Genomic DNA, 7,149 nt, shown 5'->3' with positions numbered 1-7,149 from the left:
TGTGTGTGTGTGTGTGTGTGTGTGAGAGAGAGAGAGAGAGAGAGAAAGGGAAAACATAAGAATTCCCAAGATGAAAACACTCCCCCACTTTATTTCAGATTGATAAGAGGGCACAACTGTTTATGTTGTACTGTTTTCAATTCTAAGGTAAAGTTACTCTCAGGGGGCACAATGTGCACATTAGGTGAGACCTACTATCAAAATGAATTCCCATCACTTCTGCCATACTCAGACTCTGCTCAGTAGCAGCTAGTAAAAGAGTATAGCCCAGGTTCAAGTGTAAAGAATTACAGTAGAAGTGCATGAATACCAGAAGATATGTTTCACTGAAGGTCATTCTGGAGACTACCTAGGTCTTTCCTTCGCTGTCATGTGAATCATGTCTTTCTACTCTACTAAGTGTAAGACTCTATGACCTCCAAATTACATCTATAGCACCAGGCCAGAGTCTACAATTTCATCATCTAAGTCAGGTCCAAGTATGAATAAAGGAAACCATGTGTTGTCCTTTAAGTTTAAAATTACAAGTACAACTCCAGATGTGTGGATCCATGAAAGTAGACAAGTAACCGGCAAACCACCCTTTCAACAAGGACCCAGCATATAATATTAGAGTAGGCATAGGACAGGCAAGGATGGAGCAAAGATGGGGTTGAAATAATGCACTGTGGACATTTTTCTTCCAAAAGGTGCAAATTGGGTAAATAAAGAGAGACTGGTCCACAGAAATTCTGACTTTCACCCAGCTGAATGTTGATAGTTCTTCAGTTAGTTTTCAAAACCTAGAAATAATTCTCTATGGCTCTCAACTCAGCTCTCTGGGCTCTTGTTTCCTATGCTCTGAGTCATCTTTTCTATCTTACTTTTTTTCATTTCCTTTTTTTTTTTTTTGAAAAATAGTATACATCTGCAGTTTAGTAGCTTGCCTAGTATCTGCCAATAGAATTCTAGAGCTCCAAAGGACACTACCATTTTGTACCATCTCTAACTTTTTCAATCAAAGCTAGACATATCTTTTTACAAGTATCTCAAATCTTTAATCAGTATCTTAAGGTAATATCTTAAAAACATGGAAAAAGAAGAACAAAGGAAGTTAAGGGTTTGAAAAAATAATTAATGTCATAGAATATACCTTAAAGCTCTGGATCTTGGTACATGAACCAAGAGGGCCTAATCTGGAATAAAAAACAGTAATTTCATCCATAGATGTAGATTTATATGTAATGTGTGTGTTTGGTTTGAAAATGGGCAATAGTAAGAACATGATGATAATCACTCTGCAATGTCTGAGAAACTGTTGAATAAAAATAGAATTGGCATAGTCAAATTCAATAAGATGACATAAGTAAATCTAAAATTGGGTCTAGTTATATTAAGGCAATACCAATCATAATAATGTATTGTAAAATGCTTACTAATTTTTTCCAGTTGGTTGTAAGTATCTATTAATATGCATTATTCTGTAAATTGCATTTGAAGAAAAAGCATATTTTATACATTTTACCAATCTTGTTGGCCCAGTTGTCATGATTTTTTATACACAGTTTAAAAATTTAGAGAAAACATTGCTTTTGGTGGTATATTTTAGAGGTATCTCATTAGCGGTAGTTTAGTGGTATCTTTCTATTGACAAAGGGCAAAATTTAAGTTGAACAGCATATTTTTCTGTTATTATTTGTTCACTTCTCCCTTAATACACAGTTTTCAATAAAATTTTATGCCTTTTAAAATATTCATTGTTTTATTATATTCCATTATTTCAGGTAACCTATTACTCAAAGCATACTCTATTAAGCATAATTCTTTGCAACTTGGGTTAGCTTTCATATGAAAGAGTTCCATTCATCCTATAAGAAATGATGTGATACTCATTGCCTCTTAGGTATTGTGTTAGATTCAACCAACTGCTGTAAATACAAAGGCACTGCCCTCCAGTGAAAGATCGTATCATGTATCTTGCCTGGTATTTAAGCTTTCTCTTTTTTTGAAAGAACTCAAAGTGTTTTATTCTAATTTTGTACCATGTTGATAGTTTTGACTGACAGTTTGGAGAAGGCCCTAGAAACATTATTAATAATAAAATAGTTTTTGTCTTTATTGCATTCTGATCAGGTGTAAGACACCAGCCTAAATACTTTTTTTATTATGATCATGACAAAAACATAATGCTCAAAAGAGCGATAGGAGTCAGGTGCTATTTTTAAACACCATTTTAAAGAAAACATTACTAAAGTTAGTTTGTAATGATGTAATTAGTTCAAAATCAAGTTGGTAAGTGACTCAGGGCTCAAAACAACATCAATGTAGTTACAAAATCCATCAATCCTATTATTCCAAACTGCCTCCTCCAATACTCCTTCTGCCTCCTTGTGTTCACCTGGTAGATACACCAGTTTATTTAGTCTGTTTTATTATTGGTGACCATTTTAATATGCATATATAGTTATGTATAATATTTATATGCCACGTTCACATTCTTTTCAAAATTAAGGATGCATAAAAACAATAATGGATATTCAATTAACTTTTAGACTTTGGAGCCAAGTGATATAAAGTCAAATAAAAACTTCCAGGAGCAAAGACACTTGTGAGAAATTTTTCTCCTCTGTCTTTCTCTCTTTCATTTTTGTTTCATGTTCCTTTCAACATTCAGTTGCCTATCCTAGCTATATTTACCCGAAAAACATATAGTTAAAACTAAGGTTTAATTATTATGTTATTATTCATTTAATAAGTATTTTTATTTTGGGGGCCGGGGCTAGGTTTGAACCTGTCACCTCTGGCGTATGGGGCCGGTGCTGTACTCCTTTCAGCCACAGGCTGAATGAGCCACTGCCTCATTTGTTAAATATTGAGATTATTGTGGCTTAATCCAATTTCTCAAATTCTAGTATTGTGTTTTTGCATACACACACACACACACAAAGGCAGTGAGGGGTCACAAAGTTACACTCACTCTTTCTAGTAAGAGTTCCTATTTCTCCATCCTTAATAGTCCTTGTGCTACCAGCCACCATACATGAATCCAAAGATGATATTTTTTTTTTCAGGAATGTTCTTCTAGAATTTGAAATCTGACTTTTCCTTTTCTTTTTGAGACAGAGTCTTAATTTGTTGCCCCCAGTATAGTAGGATTGCATCATAGCTCACAGCAACGTCAAACTCTTAGGCTGAAGCCACACTTTTGCCTCAGCTTCCTGAGTAGCTGGAACTAGAGGTGCCGCTACAACATTTGGCAATTTTTAGAGATGGGGTCTGGCTCTAGCTCAGACTGATCTCAAACTCATGAGCTCAGGCAATTCACCTGCCTAGGCCTCCCAAAGTACTAGGATTATAGGCATGAATCACCGCCCTTGACCTTGAAAGCTGACTTTTTAAAGAAAAAGAATATTTTGCCAAACAAATTAACAGTGGTAGAACATCAGTGATAGCACGTTATGTAAATTATTTATTCAGTGACAAATTAGTTTAAGCAACCACCTCTCTATAGCAGTAATAAAGGATAGATACTCCATTTAAATAGTGAGGAATAGTAATGCCCTTTAAAAAATATAAACCAGACTGCTTTATCTGTAATTTTTGCTTTCTTTATTTCTACTAGATTGTATTCTATGCTAGGGGGGAAAACCCATTTTATCTTCTAAGATTCCATTTCATCTTTTAATTATGTGGTACATTTTGAAAAATTTTGGTGTTTAAATAGAACCTCTGGTTCATAAAAGAATTAGATGGAAACCAAATATTACCCTACATGTGATGCATATTTCATTTTCAAGGCTCAAAAAAGCAGAGAAAGTAGCTGGTAAGTGTTTTGTACTAATTATCGGAAGAACTGATGATTGGAAAAAGCTTTCTAAAAATGTGGGGCACCACAACCTAAATCTTTTCAGGGAGATGGGAGCTGGCAAAGCTAATGAAGAATTGCAAAGAAAAGAATCCTGGGAACAAAGGAAAAGAGGGGAAGGCTACCAGGACATAGAACAATTGGAAAGGATGTGTGATTTTAGCATAAAGGACGGTGAAGAATAATAACAAAGCTGAAGAAAATGGTGAGATGCTTGTAGTATCATAATAAAACAAAGTCAGGAAGCACAGATGGCAGTGGGAAATGCTAGAGGATATGAGAAATATTATGGTGATAATTGAATAAAAACTCAGGATTTAGAAGTCAATGTGAAGGTGGTATTCAGTGGTATTAAAACCCTAGGAAAAGACGATATCGAAAATAACACATAAAAATAAGGATTATATAAATGTATAAAAGTGTTGACCAATATATTTTAGAATAAAGAATGTATACAGAGGAGCCAACTGTCACTTGTCAAGGACATTAAAACCCTTCAAAAGTAAATTTTAATTTACTCTCAAAGTTTCCTGGTACATTTTTAGCTCCTTGTGGGTTGTTATCATTAGGTGATTGTTTTCTAAGTGATCTGCACCTAAATCAAAGTTGAGGGGTTTACTTTTCAAAGAATTTATGTGATTTCATATGGAATGTCTTATTAGCAAAAAAAGCTATTAGAGTTGAACTCATGTATCCAAAGTTATTTGATTTGACTAAGAAAATCTGCTGCCCCTTCATGAAACATGAGCTAATTTTCTTTTTTAACAACATTTTAGGGTACCGTTATCAGCATGTAAAAAAAAAAAAAGAAGAAGATAACTACTCTTCTTTAATCCTTAACTTTGCTGGGTTTGTTGGCTTTACATTTTTTCTCAGTATTAAAAAATACATATCTGGAAGTAGAAGTAGGTTTTCTTTTTCTGAGAGATTTGAAAATTGCATAAGAACTAATTGATCCTACTCTAATGCCAGATCACAAAATTCACGTGGCAGCCACCAGACGTAACGGCCAAGTTAACTGAAAAAGTAAGTACATAAAATAATAGATAAACATATAAAAGGGCATTCTTATCCTAAATCTGGGCTGAAATCTCAGTTGTTTAATGATGGCCCATATTTGTTTTATCAGAAAATCCTTCCGTTTATAATAATGTCATAAGAAAAGGCCCAGATGAGGTATTATTATGCTATTTGTAGGTAACTTGTTTAGAATGACTTTCTTTTCCCCTTATAATCACTAGCACAATTAACATGGTATTATGTGAAACCAAGCCATAATAAATAAAAGTGTAAAGTTCTGTGGTGATGGTGGCCTCATAAGTTTAGTGGTAACCCAAAAAATAGGCATATTCCCAAATACCAAATTATGTCTACATTTGAGTTACCATGAAAGTTAGAACACACAATTAAATATGCATTTAGGAAATACACGAATGTAAGAATAATTAAAACATTTAATGACTAATGTGTGGCAATCATATTCTTATTTGCATTCATTCTTCTGCTAACCAAACACATCAAAACTTCTTGCTTTATACAAAACTCATCTCCTTTCTTATTCCTATTTAATCAAAAAATGTCCAAAAAAAGAGCATGTGGTGGATTAAATTTTAAGCAGTAAATGTTTCTTCTTTGTAATAACACTCCTGCAATTGTCATTTAATGTTTTGTTTTGTAAGTTACAAAGGGAGGCAATTGAGGGATAAATTTTCTGACTGGAAAGACTCTTTTTGCATATGCGTGGTTAAGTTCAATTAGAAAAAAAAAAAAAAACAACTTGGAACTCAACCTCATGACTGCCTAAGGAGACAGTAAACATTTACTGAAGTAAGACAAAAACCTTTACAAGGATCACGAACATTAAATACTCAGTATCCCATTGCATCCACAGTGGCTATTATCTTTATTTCAGAATTAAAAATCAAATCTGTTGGTGCTATATTTTCCCAAAGATTTCTTGAAAATATCTGCTAAACGGAGAAATGTTTGCTGTGGTTCCTGCTGTTTAAGACATTGATTTCTCTAAAATGTACTTTAAAGTCAAATGGAAACTTTGAAATTACCTCAGTGGAGGATCTTAAGGATCAATGCCTTTTAGATAGAAGTCCCTTATTAAAACCCTCTGATTCTTATTTACAGCTGCTAGTCTGGTTTCTGCATATACAACTCGGTGGCAGTGAACTCATGCTGCAGAGAAAAAGATTCCCAGGTTGAAAGTCAGCGTTTGCAGCTTCTCTCAGTCATTCTTTTTTCTTCTCTTAACAAGCCATCTGTGTACTCTCATAATTATATCAGTATCAGTGACATCCTTTAAATTTTGATTACTCATGGTTTTGAAAATTGCTTAGAATGAAAGTGAAGAATACAAAGTGAAACTAGATAGAAAACAGAGAGAGTGAAAGCAACGAATTGAACCATAAACCTAGAATTTGGGCACAGAATAGCCATTGTCACTGCCAGTAAATGGAAGCTTGCGATTGGAACAGTTTAACAACGTATTTCATTTCAACAATGATAGATGATTTTGTACAAATCCAGAGTCGTTTCTTTTCAAGCTGTCATTGTATTTCTTTAACAAGAATCTGAGATGTGCACTGGGTAATAGTTTGGGACAAACGCCACTGAATAGTACACATGTGTTAATTAGTTCCTACCCTCGCTATCTTCATATGAAGAGATAAAATATGAATGTTAGAATGGGAACGTAATCTGGTTAAAGTACAGCTCACAGTAGGTTCTCTGGGTCCACTGATGCACCCAACGCTGAATTCTTTAGTCCCTCGATGTTTAAATGGAAGAGGTGTATTGCAGATGGGCAGGATTCTCACATTATATGCCTTCTTACAGCTGGGAAAGCACCATGCGAATTTATGACAATTCCTTCCCTAGGCAGTGTATTGAACACAAATAATACCTCAGGATCAATGGCACGGATTAGTGCCTCTTTACATACCTGTCAGGGCAGGCAGGGTCCATGTTCTCTGTTATGAGTCCATGTAATCCCTGTCTGTCCTCCCCCCCAAAACCAAAATGGATCCTTGATAATGACAGTAAACTTAAGAAAAATCAACTAAATAGTAGTCCTAATTGGGGTTGAAATGATATGTCTTTGCTAAAAGAGAGAAGGACATAGTCTGACGTGCATGGTAAAAGGTCATTGATCAAACAAATACATTCTATAATATTTCATCAAGGACAAAGACCAGAAACAGTTTGCATTAACAGAAGGCAGATGATAGTAGGTATTATGGTCTCACTCTGGGTTTATATTACTGCCCTAATCCTCTGCAAAATGTAGTACAAAG

This window comes from Otolemur garnettii, unplaced genomic scaffold (genome assembly GCF_000181295.1).
Source record: "Otolemur garnettii isolate 467f Iridium unplaced genomic scaffold, OtoGar3 scaffold00040, whole genome shotgun sequence".
Taxonomy (NCBI): Eukaryota; Metazoa; Chordata; class Mammalia; order Primates; family Galagidae; genus Otolemur; species Otolemur garnettii.
The sequence above is the reverse complement of the archived record's forward strand: the minus strand, read 5'-3'. Positions refer to the sequence as shown.